This window comes from Eptatretus burgeri, chromosome 7 (genome assembly GCF_056783735.1).
Source record: "Eptatretus burgeri isolate ZD-2024b chromosome 7, Ebu_testis_v1, whole genome shotgun sequence".
In the NCBI taxonomy this organism is placed as follows: Eukaryota; Metazoa; Chordata; class Myxini; order Myxiniformes; family Myxinidae; genus Eptatretus; species Eptatretus burgeri.
The window spans coordinates 19,781,932-19,809,560 of record NC_140967.1 but is presented as its reverse complement, the minus strand read 5'-3'; the positions used below and the strand labels follow the sequence as shown (position 1 = coordinate 19,809,560).

The 27,629-nt window shown below is 45.4% G+C and overlaps 1 protein-coding gene and 1 long non-coding RNA gene across 9 annotated transcripts in view; one reads left to right on the top strand and one right to left on the bottom strand.

Annotated features, from left to right (window-relative positions):
- BCL11A (BCL11 transcription factor A) overlaps positions 1 to 27,629 on the top strand; it is a 395,854-nt gene that overhangs the window by 42,488 nt on the left and 325,737 nt on the right. The window lies entirely within an intron of this gene.
- The window catches only part of LOC147022779 (uncharacterized), a 36,854-nt gene continuing 34,768 nt past the window's right edge, over positions 25,544 to 27,629 (bottom strand). For 5 of the 8 annotated variants that reach the window (XR_015059903.1, XR_015059909.1, XR_015059910.1 and 2 more), the window contains 2 exons: positions 26,851 to 27,122; positions 25,544 to 26,287 (listed from right to left, as the gene is read on the bottom strand). This is a non-coding gene — a long non-coding RNA (uncharacterized LOC147022779). The remainder of the gene's footprint in view (positions 26,288 to 26,850; positions 27,123 to 27,629) is intronic. The other 3 variants (XR_015059904.1, XR_015059906.1, XR_015059911.1) reach the window with 2 other exon arrangements.

Genomic DNA, 27,629 nt, shown 5'->3' with positions numbered 1-27,629 from the left:
GTGTGTGTATGTGCGTGCGTGTGCGCGCTTGTGTGTGTGTGTATATATATATATATATATATATATATATATATATATATATATATATATATATATATATATATATATATATATATATATATATATATATATATATATATATAATATTTCAAGGCTTGAGGAAAAAAAATTGGCTTTCACGTCTTGATCAAGTTTCCAGAAGACATCACAGATTCAAAATTATACATATTTATTCAAAGGTCGCTGGGAGTTTTGTTTGTATTTTGAAGACATGCTGTCATCATTGCAATTACCCACACATTTGTCTTGCTTTCTGTTCGCCATTTTGAATGCAATCCTAAACTTGCAAGTGCAAGCAGGGATGAAAGCTCATGGGTTAATATGAGGCTTGCCCATAATGAGTCTGCCATAAGTGGTGCGATGCCATTGTGGAGTGTAATGAGGAAACAGCACTGTTGTCCTGATTTCAATTTAATTTTCTTTGTCATTACTTTTTCTTACATTCCATTGTCCACTGTTCAGCTGGGGTGTATCACCACATCTTGTTGACTCGGCTACTTTCTCTTTAATTTTTGTGGTTTTGGAAGCCATGTGATATTTACAAGGATTTACAAGAAACTTGTCCTCAGGAAGATGCCATTCAGCCCATCAAGCTTGCACAATCTTGCCAATATACAAGTATCCCTTCATCCCCACTACTTATAAATAACTATGTAACTCGATTTTAAAACTACTGACTCTTTCTGCTTTCACTACCTTTTCAGGGAGACTTTGCATTCATGTAAAATGCTGTTCTTTCTGCTATTCTTTGCATTCATGACTGAATGAAAACCAACCCCTGCCTTACTCTCCTCTTCTTTACTCTAAAACTTTGGGCTCTGGTCCTGCCAGTGTCCATTCTACACCTAATTTGTCTGTAGCCTTCGTTATTTTAAGCACCTCTATCAGGTCCCTTCATAATCACCTCCTTTCTAATGTACAAAGTCCTGTTTCTTTCAGCTGCTCCTCATAGGTTAGTGGAGCATGGCCTGAGATCAATTTCATCACTTGATGATGAACCATCGATTTGCATCACGTATTCTCTATTTTCATTATTATTACCCACCTCCAGCATGTTGCACTTCTTTTTGTTATATTGCACCTGCTCTGCCAATCTTTTGCAAAATCCATTCATGGAGAGCCCAAACACAATTTTTATTTATTTATTTATTGGTTTTTCCTGAAAACGATGGAAAATCATTAATTTTGGTCTAATGTGAAAGGAAAAAAAATTTGAATTTTTTTTGCCAATCACAAAATGCTGAGAAAAGCCCGAAAGTGTCGATTTTCTATTTTTGCTAGTGATGTCACACTGGAAACCACCTTGATCCAAATGGCGGCTTAGATAGAGAAAGTGTATTTCGAGCACGGATTCCGTGATTCCGATATTGATTCCGCAGTCATGAGCAACTCTGAAGGTTCTCAGTATGTTGAAGCTGATCAGTGGGATTTTGAAGAAACTATTGGAGACAAAATTAGTGATTGAAACACTTTCGGGGGAATTGAGGAACCATATCCTTTCGAGCCTTAGGCGAGCGATTCAGACGAAGATGAGGAAGATGACGACAATGGAGGTGTCTGTGAAGATGAAAACGCCGGTCACATGTTCACTACAGATGGGTAGGTTTTCCTTTTTGCTCGGTCAATTGATGGTTTATAAGTGATTGTGTATTAATTGATAAATCGGTTGTATTACTCCGGCAGAAATACCCATCATTGCCCGATATCTGACACCACCCAGGCACACTCGGACACTGCCGACAAAATGGGCGAAAAATACTTTGTCCCACCATCATAGGCTGAGCAGGTGTCCTGTGTGTTATGAGATCGTCCTGTTTCATACTTTCCCCGGATGCCATTTGTGCCCGTGGTTGTGCTGTGTCATGTCTGCGTTATGCGATGTTGTGCCATGTCTGTGTTGTGTCATGTCGTATCGATGTCCCACTGTCATGTCCATGCCGTATCCATGCTGTGTCGTACCGTGTCAATGTTATGGCCCTGTGGAGATGGGAGTAGTGCGGGGGGGGGGCTTGGGGGGTCGGCATGGAGGGGGGAGTGTTGCTATGGGGGAGGGGTGGTGGTGGGTTTTGTTCGGGTGATAGTTAATGGGGAGCCAGCAAATCTAGTGAGGTGAGATAGGTTGCCGGCAGGCCAACACAGGTTGTTGATCCACTGCTCAAATCACCTGTGAACATGTGCTGGTAGCTGAGTAGAAATGACCTTACTGTTTCATCCACTTAATCATGGGGGTGGCACCCTGTGTAAATTGTGCCAGATAACCACAAGATCTAGCCATCTCTGTAGTTTCATAACAGCGCTCTACATAATGTTCCGAGCACAAAAGCGAACATTTTGGAGACCTGATCCACACGCGGATATTTTGGACAAACCTCGTCCAATTTCTGGCAAACTTCGGGCTTTTCAGGCATTCGTGTAGCATGAAACCATCTCGATTTGTATTGATGCAACCAACAAGGACGCACCGACGAGGCATATTTGTGGAAAATCGAAAATTACTCACCGTTTGAGTTAAATTTCCCCGTAATGTAACCCGCAGACTACAAAAATGGTGGTTCACTTCTGAGTGTGACATCACAGCTAAGCATGAAAAAGAAGAAGAGGAGATTTCGACTTTTCACCAATCGCAAAATTACTTAATTTATGTCACAAATCAGAAAAGACATCATATCGATTTTGTAGTGCTTCAAGGGATAGATAATTAGAATTGAGGTGGTCTAATTAGAATTGAGGTGGCTTGTATCTCATTCTGAGAATATTTTGAACGTCCCTCCGACATTATGTTAACTACACTTTTGTTGCTTTCAATTTTTGTTCCTGCCAAAGTCAAAAACAAGTTTTCTATTCCAAAAAGGAATTTCCTTCAACAAAATTTACCACTTATTATCATTTATACATGATCTTGTCGGCGAGTTATCGCCAGAATTCTGAATGAATTAATAATTCCTTCCCAAATCGTCTTCAGTCGAACGTCGGGCCTGGCCAGCCCGTTCGGGAAAGACTTGGGTCCAAAACGTTCCCTGGCCAACCCCACGGCGGAATAATTGGGGCCGCAAATCATTAGTAGTAGTAGTAGTAGTAGTAGTAGATTAGACATGAAGATGTGTTCCTTTATAAAGCACTACTGTTTGAGATTTATTTATTTATTTTAATTATGTTTCAGGCACGTGGACCGGTTTTTACAAACAGAAAGAGCAGGGAGGGAAAGGGCAGTGGTGGGAGGGGATGAATGATCAGTAAATCTGCAGCCTTGCATTAAAAGTAATTCTCTGTTATTTTTACGCAATTCATATAATTACACAAAATATTTTACAACTGAAACGTTTTTACTGATCAATCACCCTTTATATATTTGTCTACTGCCTTTTTAAGCCACATACTTACTAATGAACCAAAATATAAAGAGGGGGAGAAAAAAAAGTACCCCCCCCTCTTTGTTTTCATTGGCTAATGACATATGATTTTAAAGTCTTAACCATGGTCTGCTTTGAATCAAATAAAAAGGTAAAGCCTCTTGTAGAACAAGCTGGGTAAAGTTGATGAATTGTCTTTACTGTTATTGTTCCCCTGCTTATTTATATATACACACACAAGATAAAAAGCATTGGGAACACGACGCAACCATCTTGCAAGGGTGATGAATTTCCTTTTGTGATGTGGTCAAAATATTATGGTAAAAGGAGATGCGAAGTAATCTGAAAGGAGGCCAATGGGTCCATCATGCCTGTGCCACATCCACCACTAACTTTCCACCTTTTCCTGGAGTCCCTATATACAGTACGAGGAGTAGCGAGCGACATGGGGTGTCCTGGAAATTTCTGGTCACCATTTTGTACCCATTGATAACTCCGTGAATGAGCACATACGAGTTAATTCTTTTTAAAATGACAGGACGCTGTGCCATTGGATGCAGCAATTGCTCAGAGAATAATTTTGAAATGTATAGATTCCCTGCAGATGCTGGAAGTAAACATTTTGGTAAAATGAAGTTGTTCATCTGAGATGGAAACCGCATTCGGGGTCGTTTCTGTGCCAGGTAAGTTGTAGTCCCATGAGTGTGTACATTTGTGTGCTGCTGAAAACACATATGCCTGGTGTTGGCTTCATGGTTCGGGTGGTGGGCTTGGGATCCGAGGATCCTGACTTCAAATCCCACTCAGCTGTTGAATTAATACCAGGTGGGTTTGACTCTGCCTGTCATCCTTCTGAGGTCGGCAAAATGAGTGCCAGCTTGCTGGTATCCTGTGTCGGAGTGGTGATTGTGCCCAATATCCAGGATTGTGCCCAATAGCCAAGGAGACTGCTTAAGCAGCACCAACGCTCTGCACAGAGTATGGTCCCAATGCATGGATGGATGTAATCATATTGTCGTTGGCAGTTGGGTATAACTCGAAAACAGACATAAATCCACATGGAAACTTCGATAGATAATTTATGACCTGACAAGAACATCGACATGGAAACATCTGTAGATAATTTATGATGTAACAAGAACATTCTGGCAAAACTGCTTGCAAGTGAATGTGTCCCTTGAGTGTCTGTAAAGTAAGTTTTCTTGTTACCCTCGCAGAAGGAGAGGGTATTGCGTTTGGGTCCGTTTGTTTGTTTGTCCGCACAGAACTTTTGTGTTTTTCTCTGCAACCGCTTGTCGGATTGAGATGAAATTTTCACCACAGGTGCAACGACTCATGTATATTGTTCTGATGATAATTCTGACGTCATATGTCACGTGGTGTGGCAGCCATGTCAGAAAAACGGAAAAACTTTGGACCTCTTTATCTCTGAAACCGCACCAAGGAAAAAATGAAACTGGGCACAGAGCGAGTACTCCTCACGGGGAATGAGTGATTTTATTTTTTTGACATCATAAGTGCCTTCATTATGACATCATTACATATGTAGAATGCTACATCTGATCAGTATGAAAACTTTTGAAGGTCATTAGGGATAAAATGGTCCACAGAATAAAATTTGATGACATCATCAGTCACGTGATTTGGCAGCCACATTGTTTTAAAAAAAAAAAAAACCTTCAAAAATATTCTTCTCTGAAGCGGCTGAACAGATCGAGGTGCAACTTTACATGTATGCCCGCCTATCCATTGAGGAACAAAAGGTTCACACATAGATGTCATCAGTACATGCTTTGGCAGCCATATTGGGTTTTCCCAAAAACCCAGAAAAATCTTCTCCAGAACGGCTGGACAGATGAAGGGGAACTTCACACAAATGTTCCCCAAGCCTTGGGTGTACAAGTTTGTGAAGGAATAATTCATTGACAGGTCACATGGTTTGACAGCCATATTGGATTGAAGAAATATATTAAATAATGTTTTCTCTGGAACTACTAAATAAATTAACGTGAAACTTCACAATTATGGTCGAGTTGTGATGGGGAATATACTGTTGTGGTTACCAAATTCGCAAACCACCATTCAGGTCCCTTAGGTGAGATATCTCGGTAAGTACATGTGTAGTTAGGCCCAAACCCGTTGTCTAGTGGGAATACATGTCATTTATGCGTGCTGCGACTCTTCAGGATAGCCGTTTTTCTTTTGCTATCTTTATTTTGGACCAACCGCCATTGTTACCACCACCAGTCACAACATCAACCACCAACCACAACGCCGCTTCACCACAACCGCCATGACCTTCACGTCACACCTCGCAACCGTCGCATCGCCACCGTTCTTGCGCCGCTTGTGGGTACCGGTGTTGGACTCGTGCAGGGCGCGCGCCGAACAGCGTGTACAAAATCACGGATTTTGTGCTTCAAAAACGACACACGCCCACTTTTTGCCGTCCAATCGGTGAGCGAGGGGCGAATTGGCCCCGCCCCCAGGGCGTTGGAGGGCGATCGATATATGCAAATTTATGGATCAAAAAGCATTCACGCCCACTTTTTCTCGGGCCAATGGGGAGCGAGGTGAAAGGTCGAAGGGAGGGGGTCAAAGATGAGAGGGCGAAGCCACGGGGCTGATATAAGCGACCGTGTTCGTCAGTCCAGTGAGTAGTAGAGTCGAGAGGGAACAAGAGTTAAGACTTCGCGGGCGGTGGAGTTGGCAAGGAGCTGGTCGTCGTGTGCGTTGGAGTCGGAGCGGAGGGGACGGAGCTGTGGAGAGGCGGCGAGGGCAGACGAGGGGGTGCTCGCGTCGTGCAGGGAGATGCACCCCAGGGAGGCCGACAGCGCGACCTGGCCGAGGTGGAGACGCTCGTCGCGGGGCAATAAAAATCCTCTATACCCCGAGCATCAGCAACCCCCTCCTGTTTCCCCCCGCGCTGAGATAGTGCGACCAAGGGGGCCCCTTTCCCACCCCCTACCAGACACTGCCCGCGAGGCCCGCGGAGTTGAGGCACCATCGCCGCTCCGCGTCTCATCACCAGACGGGTAGGCCCGACCCGGTCTCGGCCTCAGGCCCGCCTCATCCTTGAGGGTATTCTTTCCTTGGTTTTGGGTATGTGTTGTCGGCGCCGTCTGTGAAGTAAAATTGTATAAGTGTTGCCGTGTGCTCGTGTAATCGGTATTAGATCTGCATTGTCGCATTTGCTTTTTGTGTAAATTGCATTGTGTTTTTTTTCTTTTCTGTGTGCTTTTGGTGGAATTGAATATGTGTGCTTTCCGTTCGTTGCGAATAAATGTGCTTTGTGTTGAACTGTTTCCCGCTTCGCTTCGTCATTTCCTTCATTGAATCCTCATCTTGCTTCACGTAAAGGGTTGGTAGTGGGCTGAATACGCCCGATAATTAATCGAACCATCGAGGTCGACGATAACACCGCTCGGTTATCCCGATAGTACGGAACGGGTCGCTTAAGTGGCCCGTGTCCGAAGTCGACCTGCGGCGAGGTGCGATCGCCCGGTCTACCCTCCGCGTGGGTACTTAGGTAGGTCGAATTTGGCGAGCAACCCTATCCCACGCGGGGGCTGATTGGCTTGATCGCGGTGAGACCGAAAGGTCCACCCGTGACTGGTTCCCGGCGTTAGTCCGAGAGGGTCACGACTGGATTGTCCGTCCGGTGGGCGACGTGCCGCGATTCGAGTTACGTGGCCGTCAGCACGCCGGCGGGCGCGAATACCGCAACACTGGTGTCAGGAGTGGGATACAAATTCATCGCCCTCCTCGCGGCACTGGTATCGGAGAACAGGAAAACGGGCTCTCCTGTCTCCGGCTAAATTCACGGGAATCGGTCCAGGGGTGAGAGAAGCGACCCCCGATTCCCTCCAAATTACGAGCGAGCTAAATTAACCCTTTAAGAGAAGCAAGATGGCGTCTCAAGGCGAGCGGGAGCCGGGGGTATTAGAAATGTATATGTGTAGTAATGTAGAATCCATGGTCCAGAATGGAATCCCCGAGCAGGAAATGTTGATTGTGCAGGAACATGGACTCGCCCAACTGAACCCAGAGCCCGAAATAGGTGCGGCAGCAGCCGCGGTGTATGACACCTCCCCCTCCCTCTCCACCAAAACCCTTCCCCAACCCTTGCCAAAACGGCTCAGCTGAGTGCATCCGACATGGCCCAGTTATGCGCCATGCTGGCGGCAATGACAGAAAAGATGGATACAAATACAAATGAAATGAAATGAAAAACGAAATGAAAGGCATGAACGAAAAGATGGATACAAACACAAATGAAATGAAAAACGAAATGAACAAGCAAATAAACGGAATGGAAGCAAACATGAGGGAAGAAATGAAAAAGCTGCGGGGTGAGACGCAGAACATGGGCCGAAGCCTGCAGGCGGGCATGAAGGCCGTGACCAGGGAGCTGGGAATGGCGACTCCACGTGTGGAAGCAAACGAGCTGGAAGGGGGTGCAACGGCTGGCAGGCCCGCGGTGGAGGCGGGTAAAAAAATAATTCGGGGGGCGTGTTGGGCGCGGGTCGTGACAGAGGAATCGACGGTGACCAAAAGGGAAAAATTAAATGGGGAGACCAAAACGTGTGAGACGAGACACGAGGTGACGACGACAGAAACTTATAAATGTATAGAGACACGGGAGATAGAGGGTGAATTGGACAAGGTTAGTGACGCACACACACACGGAGGTAGTGGAGGATCATGGGGGTGAGCTCGCGGAGCGGGTAGAGACCCAGTGCGAGCACCTGGATGGCCTCCTCCAGGAACGAGGGGAGGGAGTATGCCCCCTTGAGGCGAGTCACGACCAGGTGAGTTCGGTCGTGCTTTGCGAGGTTGAGGGGAGGAGTGCTGCGAACGGGTGCTTGGAGAGCTTGGGGGGTATAGAGGCCCCGGAGACCCTTGTGGGGACACGAATCCCCAGTGTGGTTGTCCCTGTGTGTGTGGTGCAAGGCGTGAGTGCGTCCCCGTGTGTGAGTGGTGTGGTGGCGATGGTGCCGGAGTACGTGCTTCCCAGCACGCCGGGTGTGGATGAGGCACCGCGGGTGAGTGCCCCCGCGTGTGTGAGTGAGGCACGGAGTGTGGATGAGGCACCGCGGTTGAGTGCCCCCGCGTGTGTGGATGAGGCACGGAGTGCGAGTGAGGCACCGCGGGTGAGTGCCCCCGCACGCGTGAGTGAACGGCCGTGTACAAGGGAGACCGTGTGTGTGAGAGAGCGGTATGAGAGGGAGATGTCGGTTGGCATGCGGGAGCACGCAGCCACGTCTCCCGGTGTGAGTTTAATGGTGTGGACTGTGTGCGTCGTAACACGCAGGTGTGCGTGGGTCGAATGGCCACGAAGGCGACATGAGAAGAAAGAAAGCCGGGTAGCGGCTGTAGTTGTTTCGGGGACCGTGCCGGGTTCACCCAGCAGTGAGCACGCGGTCCGTGCTGTGCAACGCACGAGACCGCCACGTGCTCGCTTGCGAGAGTGAAGTCCTGGTCCGGAAACGCACGCGGTGGATTTGCCGATCCCGCGGACGGACAAATTTTAGGCAGGTAAACGGATTTGGACCGGACGGGTTCTCCACGCGATCGTGTGTGTTAAGCTCCAACGGGCAAAGCACATGTGTTCGCGTGGGGAACCCCTCGAGACGTGGGGCTTGTGTTTTTTTTTTTATGCGCACGGTGACGCCATGGCTGCACGTGGGGTTGGAATCCGGCAGGAGGGGTATCTCTGCCGGATGGTGCCGTCCAAGGAGGGACGAGGAACACGTGCAGCTGCGTGACGTCACGGGCAGGTGCAAAGTGCGCGAGCTCTGAGTTGCCGCGCAGGTGCTGCGCATGGGAAAAAAAAAAAAAAAAACAAGCCTCACTTTCGGGTGCACAGGATTCCTGGGCAAGGGGTGAAAGACCCCCTTATCCGGGGCACAGGATGGAAACTAGTTAGGGGGAAGGGTTAGCTTAGTTAGACCGACTTCATGGGGCAGGGGTAAGTCCTCATGGAGTCCGTGGAATGGATTAGTTAGAGGGATTGTAGCCAGATTTAGGTTGGGAAATTGATTAAAGAGATTAGGAGACAGTGACAGACCTGTGAATGTGTAGAGGGGACGTAGCTTAGCTACGTAGGTTAAAAGGAACGTGCTGTAGTTTAAGGGATGACGTGGGAGCACGAGTGAGTTAGGGGATGTAGTTAGGAGGATGGCAGAGTTCAGCGGTGTGTGTTGAAGAGTTGGAGAGTTGTGAGGTGAGTACATGGTGAGTGAGTGAGGCCAGCGGGTCTGTGTGTGTGGAGTGAATGGGGAATGCATGGTGCGATGAGTGATTGGGGGGAGGAGTGACTCCCACCCAAGGGACCCCGGGGTCAGTATAAAGTGAGTTAGGGGGTTAGTCAAATTGAAAAATGGAGGTCGTTTTGTTGTTGGTGGGAATGTAGGCTCGAAACCCATTTGGAGGGGTGCAGGAGCCCTGTTGACGGGCTTGGGAGCGTGGCTGCGAAAGGTGAGTATCGCTGAGTGGGTACCCCGGGCACCAGGCTAGTCGGCCGTGGTAGGCCAAGGGCCCATGGGGGGCCGGGATAGCGTAGTGGGCACGGGTGCGCCTGCTTGGTGCGGGGGCCCGGGGCGCCATTAGCCGCGTGGGCAGTGTTGTGGGCACGGGTGACCCTCGGAAAGGGGCCCGGGAGGCCGGCCTGCCACGTGTGCGTTTCGGGGGAGGTGCCATGGGGGGCACTCCCCGGTGTTAGGGAGCTGGTAGGCTCGGAGGCAGTGTAGTGCCCGGGGGTGCCATAGCGGGAGATTCGGCAGAGGGTCGTGCCTGCCAAAGGGAGCCACGTGTCCCAGCCAGGAGACCGTGTGAGGGCACGGAGCGAAAATTGGGGGGCGAGGCCTGAAATTGTGAGGACACCAACACAGGCGACGGGAATCTGGGTTGTTAGAACCAATAGTTTAAGTGAGAAGCGCTTGTTGAAAGCCCCGGGGTAGTTTAACAGTTAAATGGATAGGGTAGATTAGGAAGTGTACCCCTCCGCACCATCCATCCCCTCGCTGTCGTTGTGGGCCGCTGGACCCACTTGGTGTTAAGATCGCTGAACTCTGGGGAGGCCATTCTGAGGCTTCGTTGGGCCTTGACACAGGACGCTAGCTCTCCCTTGTTCCCCTCCGGGAAGGGAACGTAGGGGTTGGGAGTAGGCTAGGTGACAGGATAGGTTAGCCGAACAAGGACGATAAAGGGGGTTAGGGGACGATTTATAGTGGGGAAGTAAAAATAAAAACAACAAAAAAATAAGTTGGGGCTAAATTGGGGTTTGACAAATTAAGGGAGTGGGTATGTACAGTGACAGGCAAAGGCGATAGGTTGGGAGGGAGACAGGTAGGTAGGTCCGAGCCCACCTTCCAAGTGGCCAGCACCACCACACTCCCTCCACCAACCTCCACTGAACGGCAAAGGCTGGCCAACTTCATCGGCTGGCCGTGTTTTGCTTCAAGGCGGAGGCCGGCCCACTTCATCTGCCGGCTGGCTGTTTTTCTTCAAGGCCTGTGCCGGCCCACTTCATCGGCAGCTGTTGTGTTGCTGCAAGGCCTGTGCCGGCCGGATCAGCTGCAGCTGCTGTGCTTCAAGGCCTGTGCCGGCCAGTTCATCTGCCGGCTGTGTTTGCCTGCAACGGCCTTCTTCTGCGGGCTGTGTTTGCCTGCTGCCTTTGCCATGCCATGCCCACTGCCCCTGTTCACCAGCCCCGTTCAATTTTTGCTTTGCCCCCCCCTGTTCATTTCCATGTGCGCCAGGATCCGCAAGGCAACAGTTTGCAAGCTGCGAGAACTGCCCTGTTGGCAGCTACAACACGGGCCTGCAGTGGCGGCCCGTGCACCGTGTTTGTTTTCATCCATCCATTCGTTGTGGTTCATTGCGTGTGCCACTTGAGCTGGCACGGAGACTGCGTTTGTGCAGCCCATGCACCGTTGTGGTTCACTGCGTTCAGTTCAAAAAGGAAGGCCTTGGACTGCGTGTGAGCAGCCAGCCACGTTCCCTGTCACCTGCATTGTTTTGAGCCAGAGACTGCATGCGAGCAGCCTGGCTCCCTGCTTACTGCTTTCTTTTTGCAGAGTTCAATGATCCTGGGCCATGGTTTAGTGTAAAATTTGTAAGTTAAGGTAAGATGTACTGTAAATATGAGTGCGCCCCCGGCATGTCTGTCTAGCGCCGGCAATTTTATTTAAGTCGTCCGTGTGAGTGAGTTTGTTTAGGTCGTTACGCAGCCCTCAGGTTATTTATTTTGGGGACACGAATACCATGAATGTCGCACTCAGGGATCCGTAGGTAAAATGTACTAGGGGAAAACTACACATGATGGCACACGAAAATTTGACGACTCGGGACGAGTCTGTAAAAAGGGGAGGGGGTAGTGTTGTGGTTACCAAATTCGCAAACCACCATTCAGGTCCCTTAGGTGAGATATCTCGGTAAGTACATGTGTAGTTAGGCCCAAACCCGTTGTCTAGTGGGAATACATGTCATTTATGCGTGCTGCGACTCTTCAGGATAGCCGTTTTTCTTTTGCTATCTTTATTTTGGACCAACCGCCATTGTTACCACCACCAGTCACAACATCAACCACCAACCACAACGCCGCTTCACCACAACCGCCACGACCTTCACGTCACACCTCGCAACCGTCGCATCGCCACCGTTCTTGCGCCGCTTGTGGGTACCGGTGTTTGACTCGTGCAGGGCGCGCGCCGAACAGCGTGCACAAAATCACGGATTTTGTGCTTCAAAAACGACACACGCCCACTTTTTGCCGTCCAATCGGTGAGCGAGGGGCGAATTGGCCCCGCCCCCAGGGCGTTGGAGGGCGATCGATATATGCAAATTTATGGATCAAAAAGCATTCACGCCCACTTTTTCTCAGGCCAATGGGGAGCGAGGTGAAAGGTCGAAGGGAGGGGGTCAAAGATGAGAGGGCGAAGCCACGGGGCTGATATAAGCGACCGTGTTCGTCAGTCCAGTGAGTAGTAGAGTCGAGAGGGAACAAGAGTTAAGACTTCGCGGGCGGTGGAGTTGGCAAGAAGGAGCTGGTCGTCATGTGCGTTGGAGTCGGAGCGGAGGGGACGGAGCTGTGGAGAGGCGGCGAGGGCAGACGAGGGGGTGCTCGCGTCGTGCAGGGAGCTGCACCCCAGGGAGGCCGACAGCGCGACCTGGCCGAGGTGGAGACGCTCGTCGCGGGGCAATAAAAATCCTCTATACCCCGAGCATCAGCAACCCCCTCCTGTTTCCCCCCGCGCTGTGATAGTGTGACCAAGGGGGCCCCTTTCCCACCCCCTACCAGACACTGCCCGCGAGGCCCGCGGAGTTGAGGCACCATCGCCGCTCCGCGTCTCATCACCAGACGGGTAGGCCCGACCCGGTCTCGGCCTCAGGCCCGCCTCATCCTTGAGGGTATTCTTTCCTTGGTTTTGGGTATGTGTTGTCGGCGCCGTCTGTGAAGTAAAATTGTATAAGTGTTGCCGTGTGCTCGTGTAATCGGTATTAGATCTGCATTGTCGCATTTGCTTTTTGTGTAAATTGCATTGTGTTTTTCTTTTCTGTGTGCTTTTGGTGGAATTGAATATGTGTGCTTTCCGTTCGTCGCGAATAAATGTGCTTTGTGTTGAACTGTTTCCCCGCTTCGCTTCGTCATTTCCTTCATTGAATCCTCATCTTGCTTCACGTAAAGGGTTGGTAGTGGGCTGAATACGCCCGATAATTAATCGAACCGTCGAGGTCGACGATAACACCGCTCGGTTATCCCGATAGTACGGAACGGGTCGCTTAAGTGGCCCGTGTCCGAAGTCGACCTGCGGCGAGGTGCGATCGCCCGGTCTACCCTCCGCGTGGGTACTTAGGTAGGTCGAATTTGGCGAGCAACCCTATCCCACGCGGGGGCTGACTGGCTCGATTGCGGTGAGACCGAAAGGTCCACCCGTGACTGGTTCCCGGCGTTAGTCCGAGAGTGTCACGACTGGATTGTCCGTCCGGTGGGTGACGTACCGCGATTCGAGTTACGTGGCCGTCAGCACGCCGGCGGGCGCGAATACCGCAACAATACGTTTTGAATTTCAACTTCGTCAGACACATTGTCTGCTCACCAGAATTGTTTAATTTTTTGATGTTTTTTTAATTTTATTTATTTATTTATTGAAAAAGGCTCACTTGGCTGTGCCTGGATCGGTTTGAGGGTCGAGGAGTAGCAGCTAAAATGTGAATCCTATCCAGGTTCCTCCTGATTATTTCATCTCTGCTTTTGCTTGTTCAGGTTCTTTCTGATGACTCCAATGTCGGACTGCACCTATTTGGTCTTCCATTAGATCTGAATTGAATCTATTTTTAACTCCATTCGAAATTTTAATGAATAATATTTTTTTTAAAAGGTCATGGGTCAGGGTCAGGTGTCCAATCAAAGAGGGGTTGCATCAAATCGGGACATCTTGGTACCCGGTCATCACTGCCAGCAGTTATAAAGTGGCAGTTCCAGTTATGTCTATTCTTAATTATGCAACACACCAGTACAAAAACACCACACAAACACCACACAAAACAAGTTCTAGTGAGGGTCTGTAATCTCTGATTGCTCTTTCTCGTATATTTATTTGAATTAGTCTGTGTTGCGGTTAACATTAGTAAACAACATGCCATGGTCCATGACGTGGTTAATGAGGCATTTAATGGGTATTAACGTTAATGAAGGATGATGTGCACATGCTTATGTTTTCAGCACATGTGTTGGATTACGTACACATACAAGTTTTCAGCACATGTGAAGGATTATGTGCATATACATGTTTTCAGCACATGTGTAGGATTACGTACACATACATGTTTTCAGCACATGTGAAGGATTACGTGCATATACATGTTTTCAGCACATGTGAAGGATTACGTACACATACATGTTTTCAGCACATGTGAAGGACTACGTACACATACATGATTTCAGGAAAAGTGAATGATTGCGTACATATACCTGTTTTCAGCGCATGTTTAGGATTATGTACACATACATGTTTTCAGCACATGTGAAGGATTACGTACATATACCTGTTTTCAGCACATGTGTAGGATTACGTACTCATACATGTTTTCAGTACATGTGAAGGATTACGTACATATACCTGTTTTCAGCACATGCGTAGGATTACGTACACATACATGTTTTCAGCACATGTGAAGGATTACTTACATATACCTGTTTTCAGCACATGTGAAGGATTACATCCAAATGAATGTTTTCAGCAGATGTGAAGGATTACGTGCACATACATGTTTTCATCACATCTGTAGGATTACATGCACATACATGTTTTCAGCACATGTGTAGGATTACGTGCACATACATGTTTTCAGCACATGTGTAGGATTACGTGCATATACATGTTTTCAGCACATGTCGGATTACATGTACATGCATGTTTTCAGCACATGCGTTGGATTACGTGCACATACATGTTTTCAGCACATGTGTAGGATTACGTACACATGCATGTTTTCAGCACATGTGTCGGATTACATGTACATGCATGTTTTCAGCACATGTGTTGGATTACGTGCACATACATGTTTTCAGTACATGTGTAGGATTCCGTCCACATGTATCTTTTCAGCACATGTGTAGGATTACGTGCACATGCATGGTTTCAGCACATGTCGGATTATGTGCATACATGTTTTCAGCACATGTGTAGGATTACGTGCACATACATGTTTTCAGCACATGTGTAGGATTACGTGCACATACATGTTTTCAGCACATGTGTAGGATTACGTGCACATACATGTTTTCAGCACATGTGTAGGATTACGTGCACATACATGTTTTCAGCACATGTGTAGGATTACGTGCATATACATGTTTTCAGCACATGTCTGATTACATGTACATGCATGTTTTCAGCACATGCGTTGGATTACGTGCACATACATGTTTTCAGCACATGTGTAGGATTACGTACACATGCATGTTTTCAGCACATGTGTCGGATTACATGTACATGCATGTTTTCAGCACATGTGTTGGATTACGTGCACATACATGTTTTCAGTACATGTGTAGGATTCCGTCCACATGTATCTTTTCAGCACATGTGTAGGATTACGTGCACATGCATGGTTTCAGCACATGTCGGATTATGTGCATACATGTTTTCAGCACATGTGTAGGATTACGTGCACATACATGTTTTCAGCACATGTGTAGGATTACGTGCACATGTTTTCAGCACATGTGTCGGATTACGTGCACATACATGTTTTCAGCACATGTGTAGGATTACGTGCACATGTTTTCAGCACATGTGTAGGATTACGTGCACATACATGTTTTCAGCACATGTGTAGGATTACGTGCACATGTTTCCAGCACATGTCGGATTACGTGCACATACATGTTTTTAGCACATGTCGGATTATGTGCATACATGTTTTCAGCACATGTGTAGGATTACGTGCACATACATGTTTTCAGCACATGTGTAGGATTACGTGCACATGTTTTCAGCACATGTGTCGGATTACGTGCACATACATGTTTTCAGCACATGTGTAGGATTACGTGCACATACATGTTTTCAGCATATGTGTAGGATTACGTGCACATACATGTTTTCAGCACATGTGTAGGATTACGTGCACATGTTTTCAGCACATGTGTAGGATTACGTGCACATACATGTTTTCAGCACGTGTGTAGGATTACGTGCACATGTTTTCAGCACATGTGTCGGATTACATGTACATGCATGTTTTCAGCACATGTGTTGGATTACATGCACATACATGTTTTCAGCACATGTGTAGGATTAGTGCATATACATGTTTTCAGCACATGTGTTGGATTACGTGCACATACATGTTTTCAGCACATGTGTAGGATTACGTCCACATGTATGTTTTCAGCACCTTTCGGATTACATGCACATGCATGGTTTCAGCACATGTGTAAGATTACGTACACATGCATGTTTTCAGCACGTGTCGGATTACATGTACATGCATGTTTTCAGCACATGTGTTGGATTACATGCACATACATGTTTTCAGCACATGTGTCGGATTACATGTGCATGCATGTTTTCAGCACATGTGTTGGATTACGTGCACATACATGTTTTCAGTACATGTGTAGGATTCCGTCCACATGTATCTTTTCAGCACATGTGTAGGATTACGTGCACATGTGTCAGATTACGTGCACATACATGTTTTCAGCACATGTGTAGGATTACGTGCACATGCATTTTTTCAGCACATGTCGGATTACATGTACATGCATGTTTTCATCACATGTGTAGGATTACGTGCACATACATGTTAACAGCACATGCGTAGGATTACGTGCATATACATGTGTTCAGCACGTGTGTAGGATTATGTGCACATACATGTTTTCAGCACATATGAAGGATTATGTGTGCATGCATGTTTTCAGCACGTGAAGGATTACGTCCAAATGCATGTTTTCAGCACGTGAAGGATTACGTACACATGCATGTTTTCAGTACATGTGAATGCTTACGTGCACATACATGTTTTCAGCACATGTGTAGAATTACGTGCACATACATGTTAACAGCACATGTGTAGGATTACCTCCACATGTATCTTTTCAGCACATGTGTAGGATTATGTGCACATACATGTTTTCAGCACCTGTGTCGGATTACGTGCACATTTATGTTTTCAGCACATGTGAAGGATTACCTACGCATGCATGTTTTCAGCACATGTGTAGGATTACGTGCACATTCATGTTTTCAGCACATGTGTAGGATTACGTGCACATGTTTTCAGCACATGTGTAGGATTACGTGCACATACATGTTTTCAGCACATGTGTAGGATTACGTGCACATGTTTCCAGCACATGTCGGATTACGTGCACATACATGTTTTTAGCACATGTCGGATTATGTGCATACATGTTTTCAGCACATGTGTAGGATTACGTGCACATACATGTTTTCAGCACATGTGTAGGATTACGTGCACATGTTTTCAGCACATGTGTCGGATTACGTGCACATACATGTTTTCAGCACATGTGTAGGATTACGTGCACATACATGTTTTCAGCACATGTGTAGGATTACGTGCACATACATGTTTTCAGCACATGTGTAGGATTACGTGCACATACATGTTTTCAGCACATGTGTAGGATTACGTGCACATGTTTTCAGCACATGTGTAGGATTACGTGCACATACATGTTTTCAGCACGTGTCTGATTACATGTACATGCATGTTTTCAGCACATGTGTCGGATTACATGAACATGCATGTTTTCAGCACATGTGTTGGATTACATGCACATACATGTTTTCAGCACATGTGTAGGATTAGTGCATATACATGTTTTCAGCACATGTGTCGGATTACATGTACATGCATGTTTTCAGCACATGTGTTGGATTACGTGCACATACATGTTTTCAGCACATGTGTAGGATTACGTCCACATGTATGTTTTCAGCACCTTTCGGATTACATGCACATGCATGGTTTCAGCACATGTGTAAGATTACGTACACATGCATGTTTTCAGCACGTGTCGGATTACATGTACATGCATGTTTTCAGCACATGTGTTGGATTACATGCACATACATGTTTTCAGCACATGTGTAGGATTAGTGCATATACATGTTTTCAGCACATGTGTCGGATTACATGTGCATGCATGTTTTCAGCACCTGTGTCAGATTACATGTACATGCATGTTTTCAGCACATGTGTTGGATTACGTGCACATACATGTTTTCAGTACATGTGTAGGATTCCGTCCACATGTATCTTTTCAGCACATGTGTAGGATTACGTGCACATGTGTCAGATTACGTGCACATACATGTTTTCAGCACATGTGTAGGATTACGTGCACATGCATTTTTTCAGCACATGTCGGATTACATGTACATGCATGTTTTCAGCACATGTGTAGGATTACGTGCACATACATGTTAACAGCACATGCGTAGGATTACGTGCATATACATGTGTTCAGTACGTGTGTAGGATTATGTGCACATACATGTTTTCAGCACATATGAAGGATTATGTGTGCATGCATGTTTTCAGCACGTGAAGGATTACGTCCAAATGCATGTTTTCAGCACGTGAAGGATTACGTACACATGCATGTTTTCAGTACATGTGAATGCTTACGTGCACATACATGTTTTCAGCACATGTGTAGAATTACGTGCACATACATGTTAACAGCACATGTGTAGGATTACCTCCACATGTATCTTTTCAGCACATGTGTAGGATTATGTGCACATTCATGTTTTCAGCACCTGTGTCGGATTACGTGCAGATTTATGTTTTCAGCACATGTGAAGGATTACCTACACATGCATGTTTTCAGCACCTGTGTAGGATTACGTGCACATACATGTTTTCAGCACATGTGTAGGATTACGTGCACATACATGTTAACAGCACATGTGTAAGGTTATGTGCACATACATGCTAACAGCACATGTTTAGTATTACGTGCACATGCACGTTTTCAGCACATGTGTAGGATTACGTCCACATGTATCTTTTCAGCACATGTGTCGGATTACGTGCACATACATGTTTTCAGCACATGTGTAGGATTACGTGCACATACATGTTTTCAGCACCTGTGTTGGATTACATGCACATGCATGTTTTCAGCACAAGTGTAGGATTACGTGCACATACATGTTTTCAGCACCTGTGTCGGATTACGTGCACATGCATGTTTTCAGCACATGTGTAGGATTACGTGCTCATACATGTTAACAGCACATGTGTAGGATTACGTGCATATACATGTAGGCGACCCGTCCAGGATTGTGCCCAATAGCCATGGAGACTGCATAAGCAGCACCAACGCTCTGCACCGAGTATGGTACCAATCTCCTCATCCTCTATTTTCATGCATCCCTCTTTTGTTCCTTCTTTATTCTTTGTAAATTTCTTCTTTCCTGTTTGTAAAGAGAATTTTTCTCTGTCCATATCTTCTCAAGGTGTTGGCATGATGCCCTCAACTCCGAGAAGTACACACACTCTCCTCAAAGCTGTTCACTCTGGGTTTGGATACCGACCCAGCGATAAACTGTCTTGGCGGTGTATCACAGGCCGGGTGTTTCATCAATGTGTGTTCCGTACCTCTGATGGAGGTTAAGCATGGTGTCCCATCTGCTATCATTAATTGTTGGATGTTAAATATATCCCATGGTGCCTTCGCCAAGAGAGGCGAGTTATCACCGGTATCCTCGCGAAATTACAAATTCCTGCTCTAACATCACTGCTAGATGAGAAATAATCTTAACAAGGATGGCAAACCACCCAGCATCACCCTTGCCAAGCAGAAATCAATCGATCAATCTTCTAAAATCCTTTCTCTCTTTTTGTTTTTTGTTCATTCACAATTATTATATATTTTTAATTCTCTACTCTCTTGATGATGTGCACATATCGTGTGGGTGATGTTCCTCCATTTCTGTCTTTCATTTTTCTCCTTCTACTCTTTCAAATTTCTGCATTCCGTCACTACCTGATTGCTTCTTCTACTCGCGCACTCTGTACACCTCCAAATAGGCACTCATCAGTGTGAAGCTTTACTTGTGGTCACGCATTGCACTTCATTATTAAACTGTTTTAAGGTTAAATCAATCCTGTCTGATAATTATATGCTTATTCTGAAGCGACGAAAGAACGAAAATAAAGCATTAAGGAAATGTATAATCTCCCTTTTGGATTCAGAGAAGGAGTTTGATTAATAACGGACACATTACGCTTCATGCGAAATGGGTGCAGGTTCGATGTGCCGCGCTCGATGGAAACAAAATGGCGTCGGGTTACAAGTTGTCGCCACTCCTAGTATATACTGTGGATTCTGCCTTTCCCTTCCCCAAATCCTGGGAGGAAGAGGTACATCACAGACAAGACGTGAACAATTACACGTGGGGACATAATACTTGTATTTTATGTTGGGGAGGGGGAAGTGGAAACGGTGCATTAAGGAAACTCCAATTTCAATGTTCCACATGTTGTTAAAACTCTCTCCATAGTCATGTGTTTGGCCATTAGATTGTTTGTTTGTTTTTACCAACGATTTCAGCTCGTTGATGAACATCAACGCCACGGTGATTCAATATATCTCCACTGTATTGCCCACGGAACAATAGCCGTCCACGAATAAAGCATCATGATTGATACAAGGGTGATTGATAAGTGTGTGGCCGATTATAAAAGTGAAAAAAATAAGACGACGTTACAAAGGTGAGTTCAAAAGAAGTGATTTTCAATAAATAAGTAGATCTTTTTGATTCGAAAAAATATATTTCTTTACTAATCATGTTTACTTGTGTATTGAAGTCAGAGACGTGATGGCACCGATGAGGGAGTGCACTTAACCTTGTGCTGTCGAGCATGGGTTTGATTACCGACCTGACTATAAACTGTCGGACTGGTCCTTCGCAGACAGACGCATCACAAAGTGTGCCGTCCTTCAAGTAAACGGAGTGTCCCATCTACCGGCATTAGTTGGTGGAGGTTAAAGATCCCACGGCGTCCTTTGCAACGAGTCTGTGAGTTATCACCGGCCCCCTGACCAAATTACTAACTTCTGTCCAAATTACCTTCAGTCAAACACTTAGTCAACGAATGGTGATCTGTCCTGCATTCATTCTCACCTTGAAGTGTTTCTCCACGTGTTGTAACCTCTCTAATGCTTTGCCAAAAGTACAGACCTCCACCAAACGAGACATCTTGTACTAATAAAAGGCTGAGTGTGTGTGTGTGTGTGTGTGTGTGTGTGTGTGTGTGTGTGTGTGTGTGTGTGTGTGTGTGTGTGTGTGTGTGTGTGTGTGTGTGTGTGTGTGTGTGTGTGTGTTTGATTTGTATCTACATATATGAGTTTCAGAATGTGGAATGGAGTCCTCCCAGGGTGGGCTCAAAGTATCCACCTTCATTTCGGTAAGGGGGTCAAGGATTCATGGAGCAAGCTGTGAAGTTTTCTGTTCTCAAAGTTTTGTACCGAGGGCTCTCTTCAGGATCGTCACTCAGCACCAGGCAGCTTCCAACTGTAGTTCGTTTGTAGTGATATTCCTGGGATGGTTTTTAATATCTCTGTGAGGTTCTTCTTCTTCATTCCCATGAGGTTCTTTGTCATCACTGGTCCAACTTTGGCATTCTTCAGCTTCCAGGATCGTTTCACTTCATGCTTGAAGTCTTGGTATTTGGTCATTTTCTTGATTTCTGCATTGTTTAGTCCAAAATCACTGGCATTAACACCTCAATTAGCAATGTCTTCTTCTCTTTTTTTTTTTTGCACCGAAGTATGATGTGTGGTCGCAATGCTTTGTTTTCGATGTTCATGCCCGATGGGATCATTAAGTCGTACGTGAGCGGAATTTCAATGTCTCCTATGATTTCTTTTGGTTAATTTTCCCACAAATTTTCTGGAAATGGAATACCAAAGTTTTTGCAGATGTGCCAGCGGATTAATTTACAAACTCTGTTGTGTTGTTGTGTGTGCAGCTGTTCTGACAGTTTTTTAAAAGTTTTTTTTTTTTCTGTCATTAAGCATAACATATCATTCTCTTTGCTAACCCCACCTCCACCCCTCACCTGTCCTTTTTTTTTTCCTCCTCTCCCCCACCATTTTCTCTCACTCTGTCCCCTCCTCACTCTCCCCCTTCTCATAAAATGCAGCACTCTCCTCCCACACCTGTCATTCTCTCGGTGTGTGTGTGTGTGCCCCTCATTGTGTTGGTATGGAAATGAACGCCCCTTGTTGTGTGTATGTCACGAACTATGCAGAGTTGCGGCACAGTCCCAGACGTCCTGTTCAATACCTCAGGGGTGTGCCACAGCTCCAATAGTTCCAAATGTCCCACTCACTGCGATACTGAGAGCAACAACAGCCAAGCCGATGAGCCCCTGTAATCATTATCGTTTAATGTACCGCGCATGATGGGGCCATCCTTGTATCCTGGATGTGTGTAGAACGCATGATGTAACCAATACCTTAATTCACGATATATACTGTACATGCTCCAATCCCAGTAATAAACAGTACCCAGATCAATAGTCAAATAAATACCAGTTCTTACACCTGGGCTGCATTAATGAAACGGTATAAAAACAAATCCCCTTAACTACAAACCTATCAGCTTACTTCCAATCATCAGCAAGGTCATAGAATCCATCATCACAGTTGATATGAAATCCTTCCTTTTCTCCAACAACCTCATCTCAGATCACCAATTTGGTTTCAGACCAGGTCACTCCACCTGGAACATGTTGCTTCGACTCGCCCAACATTTGATGGAGGCCCTTGATGTCAGACATGAGATTAGGGCTGTCTTTCTCGACACATATTGTGCTTCTGATACAGTCTGGCATCCCACCTAGCCCTCCAAACTCTCTGCCTATGGCATCCAAGGCCAACTCCACACATGGCTTACTGACTTCCTCTACTTTCGTCGCCAACATGTCTTCAACGGAATCCTTTCATCTCCTTTCTCTGTCAAGGCACTGCTCTGGGCTCAGTCGTATTCCTGATCTTCATAAATGATCTCTCTGTCTGAAAAATCTTCTTTATGTATTTGCTGATGACTACTCCCTCCCCCGTAAAGTCCCTCATCCTTCAGAGAGGAAGGCTTCAGTCTCTTCTCTCTCAGACCTTGACAAAATCATAAACTGGTCAAACACTTGGAATATGTCTTTCAATCCTAACAAATCTCACACTCTCACTATCTCTCTCTGAAAAAAACCATCTGGCAAACCCCACCAGTTACTTTCTTAACAATCCTCTTGAGGAAGTTTCGTCATTCAAACTCCTGGGTCTCACTATCAGCCATGATCTTTCTTGGGCAAACCACAATTCAAAGTTGGCCATCAAAGCCAGCTGCCGACTGGGCATCCTTCATCATACCAAGTCCTTCCTTGGCACACCTGAACTCCGATCCACCTGCGAGACCTTCATCCGTAGCTTCATGGATACTGCTTCTTGCTCAGCTTGATGCTGTGGAAAAAAAAAACCTTCAACATTATTGGAATCTCCCATGATGAAGCCGAGTCTACGGACATATCACTTTACCATCACCAGACAGGTCGATGGTCTCTCTGTCTTCTACTACATCCTTTCTGGTCTCGCACCCTCTGCTGTTTCTGTGCTTTGTCTTCCCCAGGTTCCTGCGGGCTCACACGATCCATCATCAACCCCCTTCTGGTGAAAATATCTCGATCCGCGATCACTGCTCACCTCCACTCATTTGTTTCTCTCTTTTTTTTTCTGAACCTGTGGAATCAACTTCTATCCATCCATCCATTGGAACCATACTCTACACACAGCGTTGGTGCTGCCGAAGCAGTCTCCTGGGCAATTGGGCACAATCCTGAACGGGTCGCCACTCCGATGTAGGATACACGAATGGCTCAATCATCCCAGCAAGCTGGTACTCATTTTGTCGACCTCGGAAGGATGACAAGCTGATTCAACCCCACCTGGTATTAATTAAACGGTAGAATGATATTTTAAACTCAGGACCCCAGGATCCCAAGCTTGCCACCCTAACCATGAAGCCAACACCAGGCATAAAAAACGATATGGTACTGTATGACAAGATATTTCAAAAATGTATTGGGACTGATATGTTCTCGTGGATTAGGCATTACGTGGCGGAGGGAAGTGCTCCACTGAGTGCCCTTCCAGTTTCCTTGTGTCCATCTCGTCCACCCCATGCATTATATCCTGCCCCCCCCCCTCATTCCTCCCCACACTTATTTTGTCTCCGCACAAGTCTGCCTCCATCTTGGCAACTCTGTTGTTCTATTAGTGTTTTTTTTTTTTTTTTTTTTCTCTCTCTCTCTCTCTCTCTCTCTCTCTCTCTCTCTCTCTTTCTCTTTCTCTTTCTCTTTCTCTCTCTCTCTCTCTCTCTCTCTCTCTCTCTCTCTCTCTCTCTTTCTCTCTTTCTCTCTTTCTCTCTTTCTCTCTTTCTCTCTTTCTCTCTTTCTCTCTTTCTCTCTTTCTCTCTTTCTCTCTTTCTCTCTTTCTCTCTTTCTCTCTTTCTCTCTTTCTCTCTTTCTCTCTTTCTCTCTTTCTCTCTTTCTCTCTTTCTCTCTTTCTCTCTTTCTCTCTTTCTCTCTTTCTCTCTTTCTCTCTTTCTCTCTTTCTCTCTTTCTCTCTTTCTCTCTTTCTCTCTTTCTCTCTTTCTCTCTTTCTCTCTTTCTCTCTTTCTCTCTTTCTCTCTTTCTCTCTTTCTCTCTTTCTCTCTTTCTCTCTTTCTCTCTTTCTCTCTTTCTCTCTTTCTCTCTTTCTCTCTTTCTCTCTTTCTCTCTTTCTCTCTTTCTCTCTTTCTCTCTTTCTCTCTTTCTCTCTTTCTCTCTTTCTCTCTTTCTCTCTTTCTCTCTTTCTCTCTTTCTCTCTTTCTCTGTCTGTCTCTTTCTTTCTCTCTCTCTCTCTCTCTCTCTTTCTCTCTCTCTCTTTTTCTCTCTCTCTCTTTCTCTCTCTCTCTTTCCTTCTTCTTTTGATTGTTTTGCATCATATTTTATTCTGTTGCATCCAGATCCATTCAGTGTACTCGCTCTTCGATGAGCCTCGACTATGTATACAAAAAAAAAAACATCATTGTAAATCAAAACATTTAAATATTTCTTTGCTATTATTTAAGTGTGCATTTTTCAAAGCATTCAAATTAGAATTAATTAATGGATTTCCCTGTCAAGGACAGGTGATAGGATGGCATAGGATTTATAGGATAAGGCCCTTGAGCAATGGCCAAGAATGTGAACAGCAGCAGCAGCAACCGGAAGGGTCACCCACCAGAATGCCGTGACATCATCCAGCATGACAAATGCTTTGAGAAAAGCCTACTGTTGATTGGGACGGATGGTATAAATGGAGGAGTTCCAAATAAATTTAGAAGGCTTAACATGATTGTAAAATATTGTTAATTATGATTACAAAGTTTGGTGACGACGCAAGGAAATGAAAACAGACACACAGACACCATCCTTTCGTTTGTTGACGCATCAAATTATTTTGATTTTAAAAAGTTTTAATTTCTTTTCTGAGTGAAAAGGGTTTAGAAAACAGAAAGCAACAACAACATTTAATGAAGAGTCTGAAGAGAGGCTCGTTTTGAGGGTAAATCCTTTAATTTCAGGCTTCATTACAACTCCATATCTGAGATGCAGACACCTGCTCATACTTTAACCGTTATACACAGAGTTGCTTTTATTCGCGTTGACATATTGTACAGGTCAAAATGACCCCTGTAGGTTTTCACATTGGTTTAGAATTAAATATGTGAGAAACCAATTCAATATCATGATTCTTGCTTTTAATGATTTTGAGGAAATTTTGAAAACAAGTGTGACAAATGTGCAAGATGAAATCTGAAATTTGGAAATCCAATGGTATTTTATGTTAAACTGCAACTACATTTTACATGGTGAGTGGAACAACTTGAGAAGTTCCTTAAACTAATTTACCTACAATTTATATGTTTTATCTGTTGCATGCTACAATTAATATGACACGACGTTCTTTGTAAACTTTACTTTCACATTTGATTTCGACTTCCACACACTTTGTCTTTAAGTGTGGACACACTGAGCATCTCTTTCCATCAGTGCTTCTCTTGGAGAGTCCTGGTGGGTGGGGACTGGGGATGGGAAATGAAAGGGGGTGGGTGATTGGGGGAGGTAGGACAGTGGAGGAACAATCTCCTTCAAAATAACAATGCCATTCAGACCCATCGCCGGTTGCACGTTATTGAGATTATGGTTTGTAGTCCTGTAATGTCAATATTTCATTGACAAAGTCTTTCAAAAACAACCACCCGCTGTGTGGCACTCCGGTGTGGTGGTCTGGGTGAAACCTGCGGAAAGAAGGTTTGTACTTTAAGAAAAAACAAACTTCTATAACATTGTTCCACTTTACAACTGGCTAGCTTCACGCCTGTCATTTACTGGGGTGGGTTAGAGTCCTTTGATCCATGACATCAACTCCTCCTTTGGTGTGACTGTAATGTGTGATGATATCTGGTTTCTTCTTGCCACTTGTGGCCACACTGGCATTGTCATGAATTTTGCTTAGCAGGATGACAGCTTTGTTCTTTTTGGCATATATCTCACCATTGTAATATGCCCTTTGAATCCCAATTCCGTGGATGAGTGAATAGCTCGGTTATGTACGGCGTGTATACTATGTGGAATCTCCAGATTGCTCTTCCCGAGAGGTTCCCCCACTGAAATAATGTGTGAAAAAGTTGTCAATTTTCACATTGATTCCAAAAGCACAAATTGTGCAATGAGGTGTGAACTCTGTGGATGCATCAGCTGCTCATTCACATTCCTTTTCCCTTAACTCATTCAACTCTGACAAAATCTTAAACTGAACAGCTAAACGTCAAAAAAGGAGCAACATAAACATATTACATGCCTGGTGTTGGCTTAATGGCTGTAGTGGTGGGCTTGAGATCTTTGGGTCCTGAATTCAAATCCTGCTGGGCTGTTGAATTAATGCCAGGTGGGGTTGACTCAGCCTGTCATCCTTCTGAGGTTTGCAAAATGAGTACCGGCATGCTGGTATCCTGTGTTGGAGTGGAAACCCGTCCAGGATTGTGCCCAATAGCCCAGGACACTGCTTAGACAGCACCAATGTTCTGCACAGAGTATGGTCCCAATGGATGGATGGATAAACATCTTCACTGGCTTGAAGGAATTAACAAAAAAGGAAAGAACAAAAATGATATTTCATTATACGCATAGCCAGGAAGGGCAGATCCAAAGGACTGACGATGTCCTTGACAAAAACTCAACAAACAAAATGTTATTATTGTTGCATGCATGAGGTCATGTTAACAAACAAAATTGTCAAAATGACCAACACCATGCATGCATGAGGTTTTATGGTCAAACAGAAAATGCCATTGATCCTGTTATACATCAATCAACGAGTTGACATTTATAAATGTGCACTGGAGAATAAACTGGAAGAGGAATCAAAAAGATTGATGTATTTTTTTAAAGGAAATCAACAACAACAGCAACAAGTTGAGAATTCATTGGACATCTTATCTCATGCAGTCTTGAGAAAAAGGACATGGAAAGGGTCTTCTCAACTTGTGCTTGGTGTTTCCAATCATGATATACACTTCATGGCCCAAAGTATGCGGACACCCCTTCTAATTTGTGGATTCGGCTATTTCAGCCACACCC